The sequence below is a fragment of the Pholcus phalangioides genome, unplaced genomic scaffold, assembly GCF_987345545.1.
Source record: "Pholcus phalangioides strain wild (caught in Gottingen) unplaced genomic scaffold, Ppha-v1.0 ptg000017l_1, whole genome shotgun sequence".
NCBI classification, from domain to species: domain Eukaryota; kingdom Metazoa; phylum Arthropoda; class Arachnida; order Araneae; family Pholcidae; genus Pholcus; species Pholcus phalangioides.
The window spans coordinates 34,240,326-34,266,840 of record NW_028301610.1 but is presented as its reverse complement, the minus strand read 5'-3'; the positions used below and the strand labels follow the sequence as shown (position 1 = coordinate 34,266,840).

Below are 26,515 nucleotides of genomic sequence, written 5' to 3'. Positions count from 1 at the left end.
CTAACCCGCATTCCCGACTACGTGGTCTGGGAGTAAAAAACCTGACCTAAGACTATCGTAAACCTCCCAGACCCCTCTCTTATTTAGATGGATCCCATCCGAACGAAGCCACCTATCGGTAAATGCGGGAAGCTCCAAGAACGTGACCCCAAGTGAGGAGCAAATGTCCTTCAGGCCTATATTGAATTGGTGGATCCTACTCCTATATCCCCTACTACCCCTTGGCAGCACTGGAATCACTGCCACATCTGAACCCCCCTCCCTAGCGGATAATAGTAAATCCCGGTATTCTGACAGAGACTCACTAATATTCGCTCCTACCTGATTTGTTCCCACCCACAGAATCACCCGCAAGGGCAACTTTCGGCGATGAAAAACGTCTCGAACGTTGCCAATCTTCCCCCCAGGAAGACAACAGCGCTCGAAACCCCGAAAATCCCTACACACTCGGTTCCCAAGTTCCCTAACCATAGAATCGCCGATGATTAAACCCCTATCACTATCCCCCTCTACCTCATCCACGACCACCCATTCGCCCTCCAAAATGTCGTTGTTCGTGGAGATTGCTTCTTCATCAACAGGTGGCTCGACGACCAGAGGGTCCGTTATAACCGGACCCTCTAGCACCCTAACTTTTACCCTAACTTAGTAAAAGGGTAAGGGCTGTGTTACAATTGTCTCTCGAATTCACATCGGATAGCCAGTTGTCAAGCAAGAAGTTGCAGCTGGTGTGACAAAAAATATATCACCCTTGTCCAGGAAAGAGGATGACCCCCTCAGCTGAGCTCGACCCTCCCAGTTCAACATCTGGGTGTTTTGTTTCAGATTGCTGTAAGCAAACTCTATTGTCGACGGTGGTGATAAGCATCATGACTGTCAACGGGGAAAAAAGACCCTGCAGGACACTATTCGATTCTACCTCACAATCAAACTTCATTACCACCTCGTGTGCAAGATCACTGGGGCTAAAAGAAGAAAGAACACACATCTCCATGTGTCAGGGTTGTTGAACGGAGCAACAAACATCATCAGCAAGAAAATACAAGCTACTATTGTTAACAAGGAGAGATCTAATGCTAAGGAGATGGAGCTTCTCTTGGTTCCAAAGATCACTGGTTTAACTCCAATGAGGCCTGTCAATGCTGCCTCCCTCTGTCTTCCAAGCCAGGTCAAATATGCAGATGCCAATTTTCACTTTCCAGACAAGATAGGCCTATATTGCTTGGAGCAGAGAACTTCTTCCAATGACTCAAGGAGGGAAGGATAAATTTAAACTCAGGACTATTACTTCAAGAAACCGTTTTCGGCTGGATCGCAACTGGCAGAGTCCCACAAGAAGGGAATCATATTTCTACGTTCACATATTGACAGAATCCTCAGAGGACAACTTGAAGAAATGCTGGGAAATAGAAGAGGTGAATGACCTCTGCCTTAGTCCTGAAGCCATCCAATGTGAAAAAGACTTATTGCATAACTACTCCCACAACAACGATGGTAGATGCATGTTCAAGATGCCGCTGAAGGTAGACCAGCATCCACATCTTGGACATTCAAAGATGACAGTAAAGAGATGTCTGGATTCCCTTCGGAGAAGTTTGGAAAAAGATCCAAAAAAGGGATTTTCTTCAAGGCCCCTAACAAAATGTTCTAACTGAACACTGTCCCAGATAGCACATACAGCGCCCCTTTCTAAGCAACCAGGGGGTAAACTATCTCTGCAGTCCTTAGTAACTACTAGTCCTAATGAACTACCGGTCGGAGGACCGCTTCAACTACTAGTAGTTAAGCGGTACTATGAACTACCGGTCCTTAAGGTCACGTGACGTGAAACAGTAGTTAGAGGGGGAGAACATTTTTGGTTTCGTGAGTAACAGATCTCTAACCAATCGGGATGCCGTTTGAAGCCTACAACTACTACTAATTATTTAACAATCGTTTTTCCGCAGTGGGTGGTGGCAGCAATTTCATGTTTACAACTGATTGTAAACAAATTTTTTTTTCCGAGGGACTCGCCATAAATTTTTTGTCACCCGTGCTTTGTAATTTTTTTTACTCTAATATCGCTAGCTAGTTTAATTATTTTGTAAACGTATGAGGACGTTGCATTTTTCATCTTGCGACTTTTTTTTAGAATAAGATTCAGTATAGTAAAAATAATAAAAGTATTTTTCTTGTCCGAGCTCATGAACCCCACTTTTGGATACTTGAAGAAGCGAGTATCTGGGACCCCAGCTGCATATAAGTGGGTCGTATGCTGATGAAATCAAAACTTGAAAAAAAAATTCTTGCAACAAAATGTAAGATTTTAAATTAAGGTTACCGGCACTAGTTGAGCCTATGGCCGTATTGTGCCTTTTCGGGGCACTTTCCTTTTTTTTTGGGGCGGGGGGGGGGGCGGCTCTTCTTGAAAGGGTTATTATGCAAAATAATTGTAGATTTTTGGCCCCCCCCCCCCCTATTCGCCTCTGGCCCTACTTGAGGCCCCAGCTCAATACTATTTTTTATATTGAGTGCCACTTTTAAAGACCAATTTGTTAAATGATTTTAAAAGGAATAAATCCATTTTTATTCCTTTTAAATTCATTGTAACAATGAATTGCAAATTCTTTTTTGAGCAACTAAAATATTAAATTATTGATAATTTACAATTAAAAGAATTAACTGCCTTGCTGCGTATTGTAGTTCTGTATTTTAAATTATGGGTTTTTCCTCAGTATTAAAAAATATTATCAGAACATGATTTTCTATGAATGAGCACTTACCTGTTAATGCAAGTGAATACTTCAATATTTAAAATATATATACGTTTATATTAAAGATCTTTCATCAATTTATCTGTTTCATATTTAGCTTCCAACAAATAACTTCACCTGATAACTTTCATGTGACCGTATATTTCATTTGAGTTGATTAGAAGATGAATAATAGAAACATGAATTAAATAACAACTTGCACACATGATTTGGCATACAAAAACATTTTATTTCAAACATATATTCATAGAGAGTTATCATAATCACAATTTATTTGTTGTACTTTTCTTAGAAATCGTACCTTTTAAGAATATAATTTTTTGAGATTCATTCATTTTCATCTGCATCTTCAAATGTTGATTTACCTGAAATAAGAAAGAGAAAGAAAAAACCCTTTTATTATGCTTATCAATCTTTTTAAATGTACTGTATTTCAAATTATAACACGGTCTTTAGTTGTATAAGTAGAGATAATTTGTGCACAATAGCACTTTGTGGACATAAAGTCGACTTGCCACCATTTTATCACAGTAGGATCCAAAATATATCAACTGTGTTTTGCAAGGGAGGCCTGGCATTGCACACAGATGCACTTGTTCATGTCTAAATGTATTTTCCTAGGGCTTGACAAATCTTAGGAGCCAACATTGCAAAAAAAAAAATCATACTGACACCTAAAATTTTCTATGCAGATCACAAAATATTTGGAGTTTATGTCTGCATCTTCCAACATGTGAAGATCATCACTAAGTGCTGAAAAGGTTGAATATAATTTTTTTTACTTTGGATTATTTCTCCTAAAAATATGCTTGGCTGCCAAGAAATTTGGCCGGCACCTAAAATGTTTTTCAATTTTTCGAGCCATGTTTTTACCCTAAAATTTTGGTCAGACAGATGAAGTGAAAAAACCTATTGGCACACAGCTTATTTTATATTTTCACTCTTCTTTCAGCTTCGCTCTAAAACACATTTTTAGCAACCTCTTGTGGATCGGGGAACCCCTATTTAAATTAACATAGAAATTTTGCAGTGTTGTATGGTCTCGCTAGTTAAAAAGTATATTATTTGTAGTCAAGTATATTAATTGTTTTAATATTTCAATTCACAAAATTTGCTCATCAGTAAATATGATATTAACTATTTCGAAGAATTAATATTGCTTTTCAGTTAGCAAAGCTTCTAAAGGTTTTTTTTTAATGACCTCCCTCTCATTTATATAGCCAAGACAAGTTTTCGAACAGTACATGTTTTTACTTGCACCGGTCAAATTTTGGTACAGGTAGCCATTAAGAAATCATCTATTTTAATTTGCTCAATTCAATTATGTCAAAAAGAGTTGTTCTTTCAATAGTATCTGAAAAAATTATGATTATAAAGAAAATTACTCATACACATAGCAAGATATTTCTCGAGAAAAACCAGTATGGTATGGACTAAAAACAATGCCACCTTCCTTCCCCCCCCCCTATTTTGTTTTTGCACATATGAAATGTGTCGCTGAAATTACAATAATTTCAGAGGGAAGTATGTTTCTGTTAAGTTTTATATTGAGAAATATTCAAGTGATTGTACAGTTTACAGTTTTTATGAATTTTCTCAACTTAAAATTGAATGTGTATAAAATAGGTTATTTTATTCATGGTGCAACATAAATAAGACACTGAAATACAACATTTCTTAATAAACATGTGAATTTATGTAATACAGCCTCTCCGAAACGCTATTATGACTATGATCTGATATAACGTCAAAATTCTATGGGTGGGATGGTGGTGTTAAATCAAGGTTCGACTGTATTTGCTCCACTAGGGTTGTTGACAGGGGCGTTGGAAGTATTTTCAACCCGTGAGTGCTCATACCGGTGTACGGGGGGGAGGTCCCCCTTCTCTTAAGGATATAAAAAATTAAAAATGTATTTGTAAAAAAATATTTTTTGATTTTTTTTTTCCTGTTTATATTTTTTCAGAAACACTGTACAACAGTGGTTCTCAACTAGTGTTCCGCGGAGCCCTTATGGTTCCATGTGCACTTCTCGGGAGCTCGCGGTTGCTCCAGGGCAATAAAATAAATCAGTGAATCTGATAACTAGAAAGAGGCTTGTGTGCGATGCTTCGTCATGGAAATAATGTACTAAAAAGAGCTTGCATCACAAAAAAAATTGAGAGCCGCTGCTGTATATTTTGGGCAGGGTGAGCAAAGAGAAAATTTTCATCCACGCGAAACATTGGTTCAGTGTCCCTTTGGTGCATCAGTAAAGAGACTCCGAAAATTCGCAAATGTTTTCTCAGCTAGATAAAATGTATAGTTTTATCGTATATTTGTTTTCTGTATATTTATGTTTCGGATATTTGTCGCACCACTGTCATTTTCTGCACACGAGGGCTAATCAGACCGGGACCTACAATTTATTACAGATTCCAAATGGTGGCCTTTTTTATACTCACCGAGAGGCTGGTGCACTTTGGTGTGGGACTTCTCCAGTGGAAATCTTTTTCTGTGGTCATGTGGTCGTTTCCCCTGTGTCAGGAATGTTTCTGACAAGGAGGAGTTGAGTATCGAACTCGTGACACCTCAAACGATCCTTATATGGTAATTTAGGGAAGTTACCGCACCCAATCTAACAGAAATTAGTTTTCTCCTAGAATCATCAGTCCAATATAGTTCTACAGATAGAGTTTCACAGTCGAAACATTTTTTCTTCTAAAAATATGAAAGAGATCTGGGAGATTAGCCTAGGCAAGTTTTCTTTCTTTCTCTTTTTGGTTTTTTGTTTAGTCATAACGAGCACACTGACATTCGTCTGTCAGTGACATTTTAAAGTGGGGTGGTTCAAATGGTGATTGTTATGCCTGGAAGGAAACAGCAGGTTTTGTTTGGTATGCTGGCAAGTTCCGCCAAATAAAAGACAACATGCACAGATGATAGTGGGGTGGGAAGAAGCACTGAGAAAACAGCTAACCATATGTTTGACAATGAAAGAACATAACAAAACATTTCCCATTGGGATTGGGAATTTTGTCTGTCTCTTTTTTTCACAAACATCAAAATGGAAAGTCAACGTGAATGGAAGAACGACGAGATTTCTATTGGTTTGAGGAAGGGGTACTTCTGTATTCCACGGACCCTTTGTGGTGGTCGTGGATACCCCTTCATAGGACGATATTCAGTATATAATAAAAGAAAAGAGTAAATTGTACTTCTCTTCATCCAAACTCACTGACACCCCCATCCTCGAAATCCTTCCAAAGTACCAAAATGCCAACACAAAAGAATGTTCGAGCTCATGCGATCATGCTCAAAGCTACTTTTAGAGCAAGCATCTTTAACCCGTTACTCACGAGCACCGCTGCGCTCTTTGAAGCATCCAGAGTGCTCGATGCTCATGTCCGATTTTCATATGATCACTTGGTCAACGGCCCAAGTAAATACTTTGTACAAATCGGGTCGAAGGACTGAGATCATCCCGATTTCAAGTATGGGAACGTCAAACTTACCGTAAGGGTGTTGTTCTTTTTTTATGATGGGTACAGGCAGTTCTCGCGACTAGAAAAAGGTTGAACACTTCTGTTTTAGAAGTGAGTATCTAAAAATCGTAGCCTCTCCATGAGAAGGAGAGGGGGCTAACCGGGCTCCAGCCCTGAGAGAGTTGTTATTTTTGTATTTTGTTATACTACAAATTTGTTTTAGAGCTCATGTAAAAACTTGAGCTTGGGCCAGGGCCGTCATTTCAACTTTTTCCGGGGGGGGGGGGGCAAAGCACATGTGCTCAATGTAGGTATATATATATTTGTATACATGTCATTGTGTATATATATATATATATATATATATATATATATATATGCCATTTTTAGTGCATTTTCAAAACCCAGGGAAGGACCCCCCCACCCCCAAATGACGGGCCTGGCTTGAGCTCTTCGAAAAATCTCAGCCTGGGGATCCGGCTTCAGGATATGGGATGCTGAAAGTGCCTCCCCTTTCCAAGCAATTGCTGTTCATGTACCGCCAAGTGGGTTTTCAGACCAGAATTTGTAAGGACATCTTTCAAATACATTTATTGTATGGAAAAAAATTAGACCTTTGGCTTATGTCCACTGTGTCCCATATTGCAGAGGAAATTATCTGTCATGACCAAAAGTATCTGTATTTTCATTTCCAAAGTGTGAAGATCTGAAGAGGAAGTGGTTGAATGCCATCCAAAGAAAGGACTTCGTACCCAATGATCGCAGTAGTGTAAGTGCTCATTTCGTAACAAATTATATTGTTTTATTCTTTGAGAAAAATTTTTAAAAAAAACAAAGCGAAATGCAAAAAAGTTAACTTCGACTGAGTAATGTATTAAGAATAGAGATGGGACAAATGGTGATTCGGCGGAATAACCGAGTACCAAATATTCAGCTAATGTTTAGGCCAGATATCAAATATTCCGTGACCGAACATTAATTTTCTTAAAATCCATCACAATTGCAAATGAAATCAGTGTTTTTAATTAGAAAATGAAATTATTGGTAATTTTAAATGATATTGAATTTTAAGTATGGAATTTTTTTATTTCAATAGATATTGAAAACTGGTAATTGGGAAATATTGCCATGATACTGACAATAAAATTTGACCATGATACATAGTACGTTAATATTACTTTCAAAATTATTTTTGTTTTTAAATTAATTACAATTTCATATCCAATTAAAGAAATGTAAATCATTATTTACTCCTAACTAGTAATGCACCATATAATTTATGAACTAGTATTTAACTAGCTATAATAGTAGCATATAATAATTATTTAACTGGTAATGCATTATATAATTTAGTAGCAGATTATTCGTCCCATCTCTTATGGAGAACAAGTAATGGTCAGATTAATGGAAAGAGACTAAATTAATTTCATGCTATTACCAATAGCCATCAGTCTGATTATGCTTATTTTATGTCTAGGTACGTGAACTGCATTTTCTGGCCACAGATTTGGAAACACAATCTTCGGCTTTTGACGAGAAAAGTAGCAAGACTTTAACAGCTCTGTTGAAAATTAAGAGAAGAAAGAAGAACGCTTGTGCCATGCATCTTCGAAGGATATCCCGCAACTTCTATGGCACTTCCTACTGAACGAAGGTTATCTCCAAACTCCAAAAAAACACTGAGAGAGAATGAACACTTAAAAAAGGCCCTTGAGGAAAGTGTGGCTGATGCAGCAACATATTCTCAACAGAGACAAATCAGCAGTATGGAAAATCTACAGCAATGTGTTGAAACATTTGATCTTGACAATTTTTATGAAGTGTCGAATCAAAGGGACAAATTTTGTGTTTATCATTTGGATATATAACCATACCCACAGATTTCACATTCAGTGGTTGTAAGTAATCTTGATGTTTCTGTTTATCTAAAAAGTATTGCATTGAAAAAGATTTCAAAATTTACCCTCCCATGTAAGTTGACAAATTTCAATGATTTAATTGACATATTAGACACACTTAAAAGTATGAATCCTATGTGTGAGAAAAATTCCTCTAAAATAGATTTCTTAAATGATGCTCTGTCTTCTTTGAAGACTGATGAAAATGAATTACTGATAAACTTAGAAGAGGAACAAATTAAGATTGGTCTTCGTGCAAAAAAACAACTTGAAATACTCTAATGATATCATAGTATTTGCTACTCTGTTACATTCAATTTCGCCACATGCTTACAAATTTATGAGATCTAGCAATAAAATGATACTGCCTCATCCATCAACTTTGAGGAAAATTAGTCAGCGACTACCGGTTTCACCAACCGAGGAGATGAGTCAAAATTTCTTGATGTACATAAAAGCCAGAGCAAAATATATTTCTGATGCCAATAAAAAAAGTTATTCTTCTTGTTGACGAAATTTACATCAAACCTTATTTTGATTATAAGGGAGGTTCTGTTGTTAGCATGGCCTTCAACACAGAAGAAGCTGCGAAGAGTGCTTTTGTGTTTATGGTTTCAAGCTTAATGTCCCCTTTTAAAGAAGTTGTGCATATTTTACCTGTGTTCAAGATAAATCATGTATTGTTACATAATGTTATCCTAAAAGTTATTTTAGGTTTAAAAAATATTGGTTTTACAGTTATTAGTGTTATCACTGATAACAATGCTTTCAATAGAAAAGCAAAGAGCTTGTTCACAAAGCCACATAAGAATTTATATGTGTATAAACATCCTCAGTGTCCATCGAGAACACTATTTTTGTTATAGATAGTGTGCATTTGTTAAAAAATATCAAAAATAACTGGTTGAATCAAAGAAATGATGGCAAGTGCTATTTTTACCTGAACTTTGTTTCAGTTGACAATTTTTGTACAGCATCTTTTGCGTCATTGAGACAACCGTATGACATAGACTCTGCAAATGTTGTCTCATATGCAAGAGGGCTAACATGGAAATCTCTAAGACCTTCTAATTTAGAGAGACAAAACGTCAAACTTGTACTCAGTCTTCAATAAGTTTGTTTGCGAGGCTTTAACTATATTAGGTCCAGACAGAAATATCCCTCATTTTACTGATACTGCTGAATTTATCAGAGTAATCATAAAGTGGTGAGAGATAATGAATGTAAAAAGTGCTTCTAAAGGCAGAAATCAAAAGGACCTGTTTATGACCCCTATGCAAGGAGATCATGATGAAAAGGTTGATTTTCTAGATTTCCTTGTGTGGTTGAATAGTTGCAAAGTAATGAATTGTCTCACAGAAGGGCTCAAAGGAAGAACTCAAAGGAAACTCATGAGACTCTCAAACAGACAACAACAGCTAGAAATTAGTTGGAAATCAGTTAGTTGGAATTAACAAAATACTGTATTGAAGAATTGGGATTTGTATATATTTTGCCTGGAAAAATCCAAATGGATGATTTGTTGTAGGCTAGGTTTGGCAAATACAGACAATTAGCCGGTGCTCAATACAATGTCACTCTAAGGCTGGTCTTTGAGTGTGAAAAGAAACAGCGTGCAAAGCTTGGCATCAGCTGACATTACGCTTATAGGTGGAACATTTACACTGGAACAGGAGGATGTTCCAGTTAATTTGTGTGAATGCAAAGGTGAAAATGTTTGCATAGTAGATGATGACATAAAGGCAGCCACTAAATATTTAAAAGTGTTCATGTACATAGCTGGATATTGTTCACATGCTTTAATGAAAAAACTCAGGTACTCTTTACATTCGGAGAATTTAACTATTGAAAAAGAAATGTGTTTAAATGAAAGTTTCATACCCATACAAAATTTGGATAAAGGGGGTTTGACGTGTCCAACTCCTGTAGTAGTTAATTATGTTCTATATAATTACATTGTTACTGAAAAATTATGTTGAATTTATATGTTGAGAGCAAAGCATAGAGAAGTTCTTGTAAATACTACTTTCACCATCTCTTGGAAGAGTTTGAAATTTTAGGAAATGCATATGAATGTTGTAATGGTCACAGGAAAGCTGATATTGCTCAACAAATTTTATGGATTTCATCTAATATTTTACTCAAAAATCTGTGTATGAATAAAAATGATTTGGTGACAAAGAAAAAAGGGTAAATTAGGAATGAAAAATGTGCAAAGAGGAAACTTCAGTGTTTTGATCAAGTTCAGTAAATGTATAAGTAATGGACCACTTAACATTTAATTAGTTAGCTTCCAAACTTGAAATAATATTTACTCAATTACTTCAATTTATTCAATCAATATCAGTCAAACATTTATCCATCATTATCAGCTCAAAATTTCAAATTTCCCTTAAATTCATTTTTTATTTTTAAATCTTTGAAATAAGTGTCTCATTACTGGTCCATTTACACCTCCCTTCTTTTTTTTTAAAAAAGTTATACATAAATGATGGTGGTTATAATTTTAGTCCTTCACAGAAAATTGGCATCGAGTTCTGAATATATATTTTGTTCACATGCTTTGATGAAAAAACTTAAATGCTCAGAGTGGAAAGAGTATCTAACTACTGAAAAAGAAATGTGTTTAAACGATGGAAGTTTCATATATAATCATACACAATTTGGTTAAAGGGGTTTGTCGTGTCCAACTCCTGTAGTTGTTAGTTATGTTCTATATAATTACATCATGACTGAGATACTTAAAAATGATGTTGAATTCATGTTTAATGCAAATATTCAATTAAAGATTGTTTTTAAATTCAGCTAGCGGGTTTCATTTCTTGTGTAATTCCATGTGTGTAGTGAAAAACATTGGATAGAATTTTGCTACCCCAGCTTATAAATAGGTACCTATCATCAGGTTCATATTTTGTTGTTTTGAACATAGATCAGACTTTGCTTCATAACATAATTCTCAAAATTAATCTACATATTATTCTTGGTTTGATTTTTTTTCTGGCTTATTTCTAAAGAATCTTCAAATAAAAATGAAATTTTTAAGGGAAGTTATAAATAATAAAACAATTTTATGCAAAGAAGAAACTGGTGACAATTTTTTTTTTTTTTTAAATAGATTTCTACTACGTGAATCATATCTTAGCATAGAATGTTATGTATTTGTGTACGAATGAGCATCATGCAATAATCTATATCTAATCCACAGTTTGCATTAAAATTTTCTGGAAGGAGCAAAGCAAAGTATATTTGTTTATTCATTCGTTTTTCCTTCTTTTTAATAAAATACACATTGCATGAAAAGTTTGTATATATATTTTTTTAAATGACTGAAAATAGACATTCAATAATCACTATATATCTTAATGAAAAATAAAGGATATTATATAGTTGAATTGGTCTCAAATTTATTTTTGTATTCAATGGATATTTTTTTAGTTAAAATTAACAGAAATGATATTCCGAAAAATTAATTCTCTTGGGGAAATTTTGAGGTCAAAGGGTAATTTTTTCAAATATTGTTAAGTTTTCATAAAAACTCTGTCCCTAATTGATACTTGAAAATAATGTTGAATTATAAGTATAAACTCGTCTATTCAAGTGCTCAATTCTTTGCTAATTCAACCTATTTTTTTATAACATTAAGAAAAAATATAATAGCAATGTGGGTCAAAACAATTAGGGGAGCAAGCAAAAGAGTGAAGAAAACCGTATGAGACAGCCACGTATTGGCATACAATGGATAGTACACGCGTATCAATGCGCAATACAGAAAAAAAGACGTAAAAAAATTTAGAATTAAGCTTTAATTCTTTGAAAATATGGAAAAAAGATGATTTAGGGCAACAATTTGGTTCCATGTAAACGATAAAAAAAAGTACTGTTTAGACATGATGCATGAGTTTTAATAGGGCGTGTGGTCTCCTCGAACAGCTAAGACTGCTGCACACCTGTTTGCCATGGATGCGATGAGGTTATCGATCAGACTTTGGGGAATACTGTTCCACTCCTCAAGAAGTGCAATCTGCAAGTCTCGGACAGTAACAGGCGGCCTTGGTCGAGCAGCAATGCGTCGTCCGAGCATGTCCCAAACATGCTCGATTGGATTCAGGTCAGGAGAGCACGCTGGCCATTCCATATGCTGTATTGTTTCAGCTTCAAGCATGTTCTCCACCAGACGAGCTCTATGCGGTCGGGCATTATCATCCTGGAAAACAAAGGAATCTCCAATGGCTCCAGCGTAAGGGATGACATGAGGTCGCAGTATCTCGTCTGCATACCTTCGGGCCGTCAAAATGCCATTCCGAATGATATGCAGGTCCGTACGTCCGCCTATGCTGATTCCACCCCATACCATCCAACCAGCTCGTCTGTATTGTGACCTTTCACGAACGAATGTGGGGTTATTTCGAGTGCCCCTGTCCCTCCATACCAGAACACGTCACACTCCAGACTGAATCGGGACTCGTCTGTAAACAGCACTTGGCTCCAATCATGTTGCTCCCAATCTCGATGTTCAGCAGCCCCTTCTTCTTCGGGCCGCACGGCGGCGTGGGGTCAACGGAATGCAGACCATTGGCCTACGTGCATAGAGCCCTCCCTCATGAAGCCGATTACGTACTGTTTGGCTGGACACCCTTCGTCCTGTTGCCAAGAGCAACCGTCTTTGCAGCTGCGTAGCATTCTCTGTTCTGTTTTGACGGGCTGTTAACCGTACATACCGGTCATCAGTTGCTGTAGTGGCGCGTGGCCGACCTTGCCCTGGTCGACGTCTAACATTTCCTGTTTCTTGGAATCGATTCCACAGCCTTGCAACAACACTTCTGGCGACTCCAACAGCGTCCGCGACACTACGTTGTGTTTGCCCGGATTCCAGTCTGCCTATAACACGCCATGCCATGGATTCCGGTAAATCACGTTGTTGAGACATCTTCAAGTCACCTTGTCTCAAAAAAAAAAATACTGCGCAATCGAATTTCACAGTTACGGCAGTAAAACAGACGTTTCTGCAACATCCCGATTTCTGCCCTTATCTCCTTTTTCTGGTTTTTGACGTCATGAACTTTGATTTGCATATGAAGTTTTCTTCTTCCGTTTCCTGCTAGGCTTTAAATTATGGATGATTCATTTTATGTTACTTATCGGTATACATCTTCGTGTAATTTTGTTAAAACCATGTGCTCCCCTAATTGTTTTGAGCAGTGTATATAACATGGCAATACAGTGTGTGGTGCTGTTGGAAAACGATCTTACAGGGAAGACCATTCTAGGACAGATATAGATGACGTCACAAATCTCGGGGTCAGGCTTTCTTCTCTAGAAGGTGCTGGTATAGCCGTGGTTCTTTTGCAATTTTGGGTTCATCTACATCGGCTTTCAATTGTATTATCTAACCCAAAATTTAATGAGAGAATCTAATTTGCTTTTTAAATTTGATCAGAAGATATTGAAAGGGCTAAGATTTTTTTAACGAAATGTAAAATCAGTCAGAAGGGAATTTATAGATTGATTATTTGCATTGGAGTATGCAGGGGGGGGGGTCACCCCCCCCCCTCAAGCCAAGATTATAGTGTTGTTTTGCAGGAAAAAATGTAAACCCCCCCCCCCTTGAGAAAACTGTGTACGCTTATGATTATTAGTAAATATGTAAATGTGTGCCTTCAACTGTTAATTAAAGTGCATTGTATAAGAATGGCTTCCTTTATCAATCAACTTTGGTTTAATTTCTTTTGTTGTGAACTTATTTCAAAAAATTAATCTAATTTTAAAATAATTTTTAAGGTTTTAATCTAAAAGTTGGAACTTTTTTTACCCATTCACCTCGAATTCAGCCAATCGCTGCCCCTGAACTCTATCACAAGAGGCAAGTGTACATTCTGGTTCTCTCACCCGTGCCCACAGAAGGGTAGAACTGGGAAGGCCTGGGACAATTCTCATTTTTTGGCTTTTCATTCTATAAATTAACTATATATTAGAAGGGCTTGTGAAAAGTCTGACTGGGGGCCCGCAAAAGAACCCAGCCTAGAGGCCGGGCTATGCCCTCACCCAGAATTTGTTCCACAATAGTCAAATGAAAACAAATGAAAAATTTGGCTTCTCACTGGTGCGGTCCCCGGAGTACCAGAAACACCTTTGAAAAAAATTTCTTCATTATATATCTTCACAAGATAAGTGATGATTGGGGGGGGGGGGTTCACAAAAATAAGTGCTGTTTCAAGGATTAAGTTATCTGGCATTATTAAGAATGGTAAAATAATTCTGGAACAAAAAAAAAAATTCTACTTCAAAAGCAGGACATGGTCACGTACAATTTGCACGGTGAGCAATGATGTGCGGCTTTTTTCTGAAGGAAAATCAGGTTTATCTCGAGGTCCTCCTCACCAGGGTTGAAGCTACTGTCACATTTTTCGGAAAATGCAAAAGAAGTAGTAGCCACTTTTGCAAAAATACAGGAGTTTACAAAACGAGTAGACATCCATCCATCAATCATTAGCATTGTAGCATTTTGCTAAAGCTTTTTCCCCATTTTTGATTTTTTGCTAAAGGAATTTTTTATCCAGCTTAAACTCTGCCATTCACTGAAGCCCTGTCAGCCTCCTGCCAGGATCGGCATATGAGGCTTCGCATCCAGGCTGCCGGTAGGCTCAAGCCACCCCTGCTGCTCTGAAGAATTTCTAATGAATTAATGTATGCCTGAATGTGTTGTTGCGCTTTTTACTACATGTGAACAGAACTATAGATTATAAGCATGGGATATTTTCATCAGGAAGCTAATAAATTTTCTTACAGTTTGGAAAGTGATGAACCCCTAAGAACTAGTTCTTTACAGACGTGCACTCACAAGAGCAAAACAACGCCAGAACATTTGATTGGGTGAAGCAAGACATTTCATCGAATCTTACCAACTCATCTGCAGTTTGTTTCAATGTTGACACAAAACCTGCTCTGCAACAATTCAGATTATATTTTGACATAAATCTAAATGAAATAGTATGCAATCAATATATTTATACAGTGAAACTTCCATAGATGGCCATCTTCTGTTTGCGAGAAGGTTTTCTTGGAATGAACAATAGGCTTCATAGACATATTACAGTACAGAATTCGCCCTATTCTGCAGCCACCTCTGTATGCAGTCAGTGGCCAACCTGTCCACTGCCACTTCCTTATAGATAATAGTTTTAAAAAAAAAGATTTGCATTTTTTCCTTCCCAATGCATTCAGAGGTGGTAATTGTCTTTGTATAACCATTAATCAAGTTTTCTGTTCATGTGTGACACTATTAGGTTGGAAACATTTGTAAGTAGGATGACAAAGGCTAATGCTATATGATTGCTACTAGCTGATACGACATTTTAAAAATTTGGTTCCGGGGAGACAGGGTAAACCAGATAAATAACCTATGATCTTTACTAAATAGGTAAAGGATGTGAAAGTTTTGGCTTTGTGGATACTTTCTTCACTTTTTAACACGTAGAGATACAGTAGAACATCAGTGAGAGAGAAAGAAATATGGGGAAGAACCTTGTGCAGTACTTGCTATAAAGAAAGAACAGATCCTGTATAATGCAGATTAAGGAATTGATTGGATGATTTGGTATTCCAAAATCTACATAAAATACAGTGAAACCTTGATGTACATGATGATACCGGACTGAGAAAAAATATCTTTGTAGAGGAATTATTGTTATGTGGAGAGTCAACATTATCATTTGTCATCATATTTATGCTGCAGTTTGGGAACTTTTCTAAACCAACATTCTTAGTATTACTAAAAATACACTTTCAAGTATTTGTTTGCTGCAAAATATTTTAATCGATTAGCTGATAAAATAAATTCAAGTTATGTGTATTGTCCCTGTAAAGGGGTTTATTGCAATACACTTTGGTGTATCACACAAAAAGGAGCAATACTGAACACTTTCACTGATTAGGTGATGCCCAATACAGAAATTATTAGACATCCTTGGAAGAACTTAAAACATGTGAGATGAGTTATATATATATAAATATACTGAAGAGTATATACACTTTTGAGTGAAACAAATAAAAATAATAAACATTTCTTTTGTGGCGATTTATCATAGTAAAGAATATTGTTGTATTGAGAGAAGTTTAACATTACAGACTATAGGTTATTCCAAACAAAATTTGGAAAAATACCGTTGTATAGGAATTTATCGTTATATCAACTATTGTTGTAGCGAGGTTTCACTGTATATGTATCGGTTTTTTTGGACATTGAAAATAAATTTAGCATACAATTTTTTTGTGACAGTGAAAACCACTATTTTGTCACGCCCCTGAAATGTGTTTCTCCTGTCATACAACCTCTATTCAGCTGTCACCCTACGTAACAAAATAGCTAAATAAAAGAAAAAAATTGGAAAGAAGCAATACAACCTGGAACGATGACTGAATCATGACAACAGTATTGATAATGAATAAAGAAAAATTGCAGTCTTTTTTTAAATGGTGGTAATATGCTCTTAAACACTCAGACTTTTGTTTTCTTTATCATTTTATATAATAGTAATGGCAGATCAGAAGTCAGAATTTTGGGATAAAAGCTGGAGACACGAGAGAGAAGAAAGCAACAGGCAACAAGCCCAGTCTTCAGCTACTGACTTGCAAGGCATTAATGGAGATACTATGGATGCAGGTCCGAGAACCCAGTATCCTAATGGAAGTAGTACCCTACACACAGGTGATGAATATTTGAAGTGACGTGAGAATTTAAGTGATTTAAGTAAATTTAAAAATCAAAATGCCTCAAACGTTTGTAAGACTCTGGACTGAAAAAGTCTTAAATCTGCTGCTTTCAAGGATTGTGGTGCTCGGTGAAGTGTAACGTATCATTAGACCCCCTGCGCAAAAGTCCACCTTTGATTCAATCTGGTCGGTGGTTTGGGTTAAACATTTTGTTAATGTATAAATAATTTACTTTTTTCCCAGAGGTTGATCACGATTATCGGCGATTGCGACAGACTCATCTCGGTTGTTTTGTTGTCATTTTGGAGTACCGATTGTTTCAATTTGAAATATGTAAATTCCACTGATATTTCGACTGTGACGTATTTTTTGTATCCGGAGACATAGTTCACATTCCGATTGAAGCTAACATGAAGTGAATTTGCTAATTAATCGTGCCGAGGTTGTTTTACCGGCTGGTACTTTACAAAATAATGTTTACTTTGAGCTCTATTGCAGACCAAGTGGGGCGATATCGTTGAGGACAATAGGGTCCTTTTCCTATGGTGGTTGTTACGGATTTCAAAGTTTACACGATGTCGTGTTGTGGTGATCGAGAATGTCCGATGAAGTCTGCATATTCGGCGATCCTCTACGACAACGCACTAAGGCTTGGAGGTAACACAGTTTGCCAAAACTGCCATTGGATAACCACTCAGGGAACTTGGTTAATTCATCTACGCCATAGCTTTGCTTCCATAACTGACGAACTGGTTCCTGAGGAAAGCCGATGATTCTTGTGTCGTCAGAGGACTGAAATGCTCAATTTTATATTGAGGACTGTTGGATCTTATGGGTGAGATCGAAAAATTTTATTGTAATAAAACTTTGATTTTTTTTTTCTGACTACGGAGTCACCACACAGTCACTGCTTCAGAATAAACATTTATTACGATGATACATAATGATTATCTTGGTTAATAAAAAGGAAGACAGACATAGAAATTTTGAACCTCATGCTTTCGTGTGTAGTGATTCTCTGCTTTGCTGTTTTCCAGACGTTCGTCTCCAGTACCCAGGATCATGTGACACACTCGAGGTCGTTGACCCGAATCTTGGGGGGTTATCTGCGTGGGACACTCCTTCTCCAGTGATCACGAGTAGTGAGAGGTGATCGCGTACTGTGGAGTAACATCGGTGATCACGAGCACTGTAGACGATCTGGAAAGTGAACAGTACGCCCAGAACAAGTGGTTCTGACTTGATCAGCAGAATCAGTTGTGAGTCTGTCAGTCGGAACTGCAGTTGGTACATCTGGAGATACGGATACCGGCTCCACGTCGGATTGATAAGAAATGCTGGTTTAAGCCAATCGACTGACACTGACAGTTTTTCCTCTTATGTCCACATTGAACACTTTGTCCGTCCGGCTGATCACTCTGTATGGTCCTTTAAATGGCTGTTATAGAGGACGTTTCACCCTATCAGTTCTTACGAAAACGTGGGAAGTAGCTTTCAAATCATGGTGAATAAATGTACGATGTCCTCCATGTCTTTTGATTGGTCATGGGTGGAAGGCTTGGACATGAGTTCTCAGCATTTGCAGAAACTTGTTAGCGTCAGTTGAGTTGGAATTAGCTCGTGCTTGGATAAACTTACCAGGTAATCGTAAAGTTTCTCCGTATAGTAGTTCTGCAGGTGTGCACCCCAAATCTTGTTTCAGAGAGCACCGAAGACCGAGTAGAACTGTAAGTAATGCTTCAGTCCATTTATGGGTTTGGTTGAATTTCAACGCAGCTTTGAGAGGGCGATGCCACTCTTCCAACATACCATTCACTTGTGGATGGTATCCAGTTGTCCTCACCCGTTTTGCACCAATGAATTTGGAAAGCTCCCGGAATAGCTGCGATTCGAATTGGCAACCTTGATCAGTTGTTACTGTTAAAGGTGTGTCGTATTGAGAAATCCAGGTGGAAAGAAAAGCTGCAGCTACTGTGGTTGCTGTAATGTCGTGGAGAGGTACCGCTTCTGGCCATCGTGAAAATTGGTCTATCATTGTTGAGCAATAAGAATATTCATCGGAAATTGGCAGTAGGCCAATGATATCCAGATGAATATGTTGAAATCGTTGGGAAGGTTTCACAAACGATTGTAGTGTGGATCTCGTGCACTTTAGATCTTTGGCATGGTATGCACATTTTTGTCCATTTAGCACAGTCTTTAGCTAGCAGGGTTTAAGCTACAGTCGCATTTTTCGCAAAATGCGAAAGAAAATCGCAGAATGCAAAAAAAGTAGTAGCCACTTTCGCAAAAATGCGTACACGAGATACACAACGAGTAGACATCCAACCATCAATCATTACATTAGGGGTCATTCAAGTATACGTCAGCATCAGGGAAAGGGGGGGGGTTTCGGATTTGCTGACTTTTGATGATGTCATCAACCTCCCTTTTTGAAGGTATGAAATATTCTAAGCTGCTGACGAAATTTTGCTGAGAAGGGGGTGGAGGGGTCAAAAATGGCTAAAAATCTGCTGACGTAATACTTGAATGGTCCTTTAGCATTGTAGCATTTGGCTAAAGCTTTTCCCCTCATTTTCGCGAAAGGAATTTTTTATCCAGCTTAAACCCTGTTAGCTAGACATGGCCAAATGAATAGCTTTCTGACCAAATCAATAGTACGTCTAATTCCTGGGTGTGACAGTTTGTGCATATGCCAAAATATATCATATCAAAAATTTTGTGGAATATAAGGTCGAACTGCACCTGTTGATAAATCGCAGTAGAGCGCTTTAGCTGCATCTGGAAGAAACACTTTCTTCAGTTGCAAAGCTGATTTGCTCTTTAGAAGTTCTTCTAGTTCTTTATCTCCCTCTTGTTGCTCAGTGATGGCTAAAATCGAGAGGTCCAGCAACTGAAATTGCTGTTATGCGTGATAAGATATCAGCGGAAATATTTTGTGATCCAGGAATATGGCATTTGTGTGAGATATATAATCTAAATGCCTTAGCTGTCTAGGTCACTTTTTTGTCGAAACGCATAGCACAGTGGTTTATGGCCACTGAAAAAGTATAAACTCACGAGCTTCAAGCATGTATCTGCAAAATTTTATGGAAGAATATATGGCAAAAAGTTCGCGATCGTATGCACTATACCGTGTTTCGGTGGGTGAAAGTTTACGAGAGAAAAAACCAAACGGTTGAAGAGCATTGTCCCTCACCTGGTGCAGTGCACCACCTATAGCATAGTCAGAAGCATCTACGTGTAGAGCTAATTGGGCAGACAGGGATGGATGTGCCAGCAATGCGGCATCAGCTAGTAGCTTTTTACAATCTTTAAATGCTTGCAAAGTTTATGTAGACTACACAACTTTTGTTTTGTCTTTTTTTTTTAGAACCTTTCAATAGATCATGCAGTGGCGCTTGTGTCTCAGCTGCATGTGGTAGGAAACAGCGATAAAAATGAGAGTGATGATATGGTGTCGCGTCACGTGTTTCATTGTTTTACCGATCTCTGCCGGGTTGAAGACATCTGGAAATTCTTGAAATATAGCACTGTATTCAGAATCTCCAATGGTAGTGATGGAATATTGTGTTGTGGGCTTAACCGATCCGAGTACCCATAATGATGTTTGCGAATCGATGAGTCGTCGGTTTTGCACATCAGCGATTAGGTGGAAGTTGCTGATCAGCTCTAAGTATTGAAGTGACGTCAGCTACGAGGAATGTCCAGGGAAAAGGTTTCCGGAGACCTAAATCCAGTTTCTTGACCGTGGAGCCATAGGCAAGAATCTTGCTGTTGTTTGCGGCGAACAAATGGAAACTGGGATATAGTGCTGACGAATTTTTCTCAGGCGGTATAACAGAAACTTCACTGCCAGAGTCAACAAGGAAACGGTCACTCGTAACTCTGCCAATCACGAAGAGCCTGCTGGATTTGCTGCCTGATTCCATCATACGAGCGATGATGGAAGGTTGTTGTTTTTTTCTGGTATTTACAGGGCTGATGGCAGTGGCGGGCTTTCTCACTGAATTTGTGTGATAGAAGCATATATCTCGTGCTCGACTTGAACGAGATGTTGAATGCCTAGCTCGTCGCTGTTGGGAGTTATTACGATATCTCCCTCTAGAAAGTCTTCAACGTAGCCGTTAGCTCTGCCACTTGTTGCGTAATCATTTTGATGGCTGATGATGAATCGTTTCGATCTTGAGTCGACTGCAATTGCTATGACGACGATGGTTGTATTCGACACATAATTTTGGAAAGTGACTTCATCCACTTTGTCGGCTAGCACAGCAAGTTGATCTAATGGCTCCCTGGAAACCAATAACACTGCTTGAATATTTTGCGGTAAGCGTTGCATCCACAAGGTATGCAAGAACTCGTCAGTGACTGCTTATCAACTGACAGCCAAGTCAACTGCTGCGAAAGATGAAAGAACTCTCCGGCAACAAAGTCACTGACGAGTTCTTGAGCACCTTGTAGATGCTTACCGCAAAATATTCAAGCAGTGACTGTGTGGTGACTCCGCAGTGGTGACCAGCGACGTTAAGGAACATTACCCATTGAAGAAAGTCCATCTTCATTTAAGATTTTATCTCATGCATTTTCGAAAATTTTCTTCTTTCCGAGCCTCCATTATGTCTGTGGTTACGACAACTAAATTCTTCCCTCAAACAGGCCTCTCTCGCCCACGCATCATCGTCTGCTCTTCTGTCCTGGTGTGACCACCTGCTCTTCTCTTTTTTTTCTTTCTCTCTCTCCCGTGGGAGCTGAGCGATGATGGATGAAAATGCTCAAGTTTCGAGGATTGCACTTCGACTACCTCCATTTTGGAAATCCAATGTACAACTATGGATGCAACAGTGCTTTTCTACTAAGTAGAATCACTAACGATGATGCAAAGAATGCAGCCTTGGTCTCTTCCTTGGACAGAGAGTGCTTGTCTTTTGTCTGGGATCTGATATTAAATCCTCCGGCAATCAATCGATATCAAGCCTTGTTGGATCGCCTCATAAAGAAGTTCGCCGCGACGGAACATCAAAAAGTTAAGAAACTTTTGAACGAGCTGCAGGTGGGTTATCGAAAGTGTGAGGTTCAAAATTTCTGTCTGTCTTCCTTTTTTATTAACCAAGATAATTATTATGTGTTGTCGTAATAAATGTTTATTCCGAAGCAGTGACTGTGTGTGGTGACGCTGCACATAAAATGTTTAGATCTGAAAAATTGTCCAGCGAACCGATGAACTTAATTCTTAATGTGTGTCAAGGCCCATTTACACACAGTAAGTGATTACGTTGGTAACTAAATTTTAAGTTGTCAAGTACGTTACAGTGTATGCAGACGATAATTGCAGTTTACACGGCTTTAGTTGGTAAGTAGCAAGTGCATAAGTGATTTAGTAATTTAGTGAAATAAAGACGGTTCTTTTTTTCCGGTTAAGTAGACCTATGCGGATGTGCCAGTGGGCATGACCTGCTACTCAGAGGGGTGTTTTCGCTCTCTCTCGGGGGGGGGGCGGGGAGTTGTTTCGATCACAAGCGTGAACCCGTTTATTTTCCGTCGTCTCCTACAGCTTCGCTAGAATTCCGCGGAAATATAGGATAGTGAAGAGGCCAGAGGACACAACCTTGAAGTTTGTTAAAGAATATCTTCGCCATGAATTTTTGTTGAACTATAGAAATGAAAACTACCTTAACAAACAAGCTAAAAATTATTCGATGCTGGAAAAAGCTATGGAATATTCGGTCGAAATGCTGTCAGGAGTTTAAAAAAATTGAAGATTCAAAAATATATATCGGGTGCTGGTGTGGAGGATTTATTATATATTAAAAACTGGAGGAGGGTTTGGAATATTTCTCTCATCCAGAATGAATTCGCTGCTATCTATTGTGAAAATACATAATCAAATATTTAACATAAAGATAGCAGCATCTGCATTAAATTTTAAAAAATAATGCCCAAAATTTTCAAATTTTTGTTAAATTAAATAATAAAAATTCGTTATTTTAACCCTAAGAATTTCCTATGAATGCCAAGAATCTTCTCCCATAATTTTTTCGCCTGACATAATTAGTCTTCTCTTTAACCTCAATTAAAATATCATATAATCAATATTTATATCAGTTTATAATATGTTGTGTATTCTTTTTTCCCCTCTTGTATAAGTGAAAGTAAATGAATAAATTTATCTTTAAAAAAAAATATCATATAATGTGGCTCTGATCACAGCATTCGTAAGTTCTACCGGATCATCTTCATCAATTGTGTTACGGAAGCTATGAGCTTTAAAAAAAACACCTCTCTGAATGAATAATAGAAATAGATAAATAAAAAATTATAACTGTTATTCTTCCGTGTGTTGTGTGTCTCTCTCCATGGATTTGAGTAGACTGAAGCGTGCATGGTCTAGTTGCTCTTGGCCTCCATAAAAATTATCCAATGAGCGCCTACTAAATCACTTATCATGTGGATGCCTTCAAGAACAATCGGTAACTTAATTTAATTACAAACTTAATCACTTGCCTCGTGTAAACGGGCCTTTAAAAGTATTTAATTGTTAATATAGTGAAAAAATAAATAGTTTTTGTTAGAAATGGCTTCTGTTTTCATTTTGCTGTCTTGCAATCTAGATCCAATGTGAATCCGGGAATACAACTTTTCATACTTTGCAGAAGCATTTAAGATTTATCAATGAAAGAAGACACCAGAGACAATCATGTTTGTTAGCCGAAAATGTTGTAAGCCAAAGTATCACTATGCGCACGCACACACGCACAGTGAAACCTATCTCACTAGAAAAGGGAACTAAGGTGACGTCTTTGACAAGTTTTGAAAAGATTACCACTAATTCTACTCATTTAAATATGCACGAAAATATAAAAAAATTCGATGGAATTATTATGAGTCACTCATAAATGAATTGTAAACATTAATATTCATATTAGTTCATTAATATTCATAAGCAGGGACACCGGAAATCAGAAATGATTGGTGTTGCTCAAAGTATGCGAGTCATTTCTCTGTACAGGCCATACATCCTTTTTTTTTGAAGTAGTGTACCGTTTTTTTTCGAATCTGATTTTAGCGATGACCCGTTCTTCAAGCTACTTTTGTAGTAGTGGTAAGATTTTTACTACAGTGAAATGTAACAAACCTATGCAGGAGGGGTATAGGGTCCCATGTCTGCCCCAAGACCAGTGCCGTCTTAATGCATGGGCCCACCTGGGCACGGCCCAGGGGAATCAAGAGAATGTGGGCCTCACAAAAATGAGAACCAGTTAAAATTTTTGAGAATTTGCCAGGTGGGACATCAGAAAAATCACTTGGCCCTGGGCATGGTTCGTACGGTCCTTGAAAAAAAAAAGGGTCATTTTCAAAGCCTTGAAAATCCATAAGAGTCCTTGAAAAATTTGTGTTTTCTGAAATAGTTTTCGCCATTTTTTTTTTTTTTTACTCCATAAGTGACGTTCTTAAAAAAGTGCTAAGCACAGGGAAAAAGCCTTAGCAGCCAATAACCCTGGATAATTGGATTTAAAGCACGTTTTTTCCCATTATTTTTAAGCCGGATTTTCGTAGGAGCAGGTTTTCTGTGCCGCGTGCGAAGTGAATCGCCCAGCGTGACACGACCTTCCACCCACCAATAATAAGTATTTTATCCGAGGTGAGGCTGATTAAAGGACATGCCATATTATCATACACCATTTATTAACGAAAACATAATGAGAACAATCTTGATTAATAATTAATGTATAGAATATAGACAAAGACACAACGCAACAACCGGCAATGTGACCGGGATTGATACAGGAGGTAAACACACACATGGACGGTCTTGACCACTGTCTTTATATCTTGTTGCCGGATACAACAGTTCTCCCATGCTTAATTGAACAGTTAATCTGTTACATACTCTTGCAGGTATGATGGAGATCTGCGTTGCCATGTTAACCTATGAAGCTGGGTATCAGGTTGGTCTGTAACTGGTACATGCTACTACTACTAAACCCAGACATGCACCTCGTCCATATTCCTTTGCGGAACCTCTAACGAATTGGTACATGCGGGAATGTGCATGTACATGTAGTGAAACCTGATGTGAAGTTTGTTTCTGTGTAATGCTTGTTATGTGTAGTGCTGCCATCTTCCACCAGTTTTTTCTAACTATGAGTGAAGTGTAATGATTGAATAATTAATCGTTGTAGGCCGGTTGCTCTCTGTGGCGAGACTTTTTTATGGGGAGATCGGCTTGCATTTGCGACTCGAAGTTGGGAACCACAGGAAACCAACTTCAGCCGACCACCACTGCGGTAACGGTGGGGTTCGAACCCGGATCCTCGCGACGCGAGTCCGTCATTATGACCACTCAACCACCGCAGCGGCAACTGGTACATGCTGGCTGTTTCTTGGTTGCGGTTGAATATCTGAATTCTGGGAGTCATTAGGGTGTTGCTGATACATTCCTGGACAATAAAAGTCTTGCCATCTGGGTTGTTGTTGAATCTGTTCATCAGAATCCTCACTATCATTAAATTCGGTAGTTGGTAAGAATGAGACTGACTTTTTCGGAGTTAGAGTTCGGTCACTAGACATTTCCATTTTCAGCTTGATAAAGGCTGCTTCACATGCTACTGACCATTGGAACTTTGAATTTTTTCGAAGGAGTTGTCGCAGGGGGTAAGTAACAGAGGAAATATTTGGTAGAAATCTTGAATAATATGTGACCATACCGAGAAATCGGCGTAATGCTTCCACATTTGATGGACGTGGAATTTCCATAATTGCCCTAATTTTCTCAGAACTTTTGGAAATTTTGTTGAACTCCACAGTATGTCCTAGGTTTTCGATACATTCTTGAAAAAATGAACACTTATTCTTATTCTGGTGAAGATCATATTCCTGTAATCTCTGGAGGCACAGTTCAAGGTTCCCAGCACATTCTTCTCGTGTGGTACCATGCACAATGATATCGTCGAAGTACGAGATAGTCTTGGGTATCCCTTGAAGGACTTGGTCGATTATTCTGTTGAATTCACTAGGTGCTGTTTTGATGCCAAAAGATAGCCTATTCATGTGGTAAGTTCCACAATGAGTAGACAAAGTTTGAATTTGACTGCTTTCTTCATCTACTGGAACATGAAGATAGGCTTTGAACAAATCTAGCCGGCAGAAATATTTTGAGTTTCGCAGACTGTTCAGGATCTCATCAATTCGACGAATTGGATAGTTGGCACTGACAAGACGCTCATTGACACCAATCTTGTAGCCTACACAGAGTCGTACATTTCCATCAGGTTTAGGAATGACTACCAACGGTGATCCCCGATCACTTGTTGCAACTTTGGATATGATTCCTTGGGATTCAAGCGTTTCCAGTTCTTGATTGACTTTTTCGCTTAAGGCATAAGGAACTTCGCGTTCCTTATGGAAAACTGGTTTGCAATTTTCACGTAGCTGCAATGAGACTTTGAAACCTGGGATGCAACCAACTTTTTCTTCAAAAATTTTTTGGTATTTAGAAATAATGTTATCCAGACAGTTGGTTTGTTGAACTTGTAATGTTCCCAAATCAGCTGGTTTTTGAGAGTTGATATCTTCTAGGTTTATTTTTAGATGCCTTATCCAAACACGTCCTAATAATGCATCATATTCCTCTGGAACAACGTAGAGTTCTTCACGGGATGTTTTCCCTTGGTACTTCACATTCACATAC

The 26,515-nt window shown here is 37.9% G+C and overlaps 1 long non-coding RNA gene across 1 annotated transcript in view; it reads left to right on the top strand.

Annotated features, from left to right (window-relative positions):
• The window catches only part of LOC149072946 (uncharacterized), a 54,367-nt gene that overhangs the window by 10,632 nt on the left and 17,220 nt on the right, over positions 1 to 26,515 (top strand). The window contains exon 2 of the long non-coding RNA XR_016194345.1: positions 16,646 to 16,819. This is a non-coding gene — a long non-coding RNA (uncharacterized LOC149072946). The remainder of the gene's footprint in view (positions 1 to 16,645; positions 16,820 to 26,515) is intronic.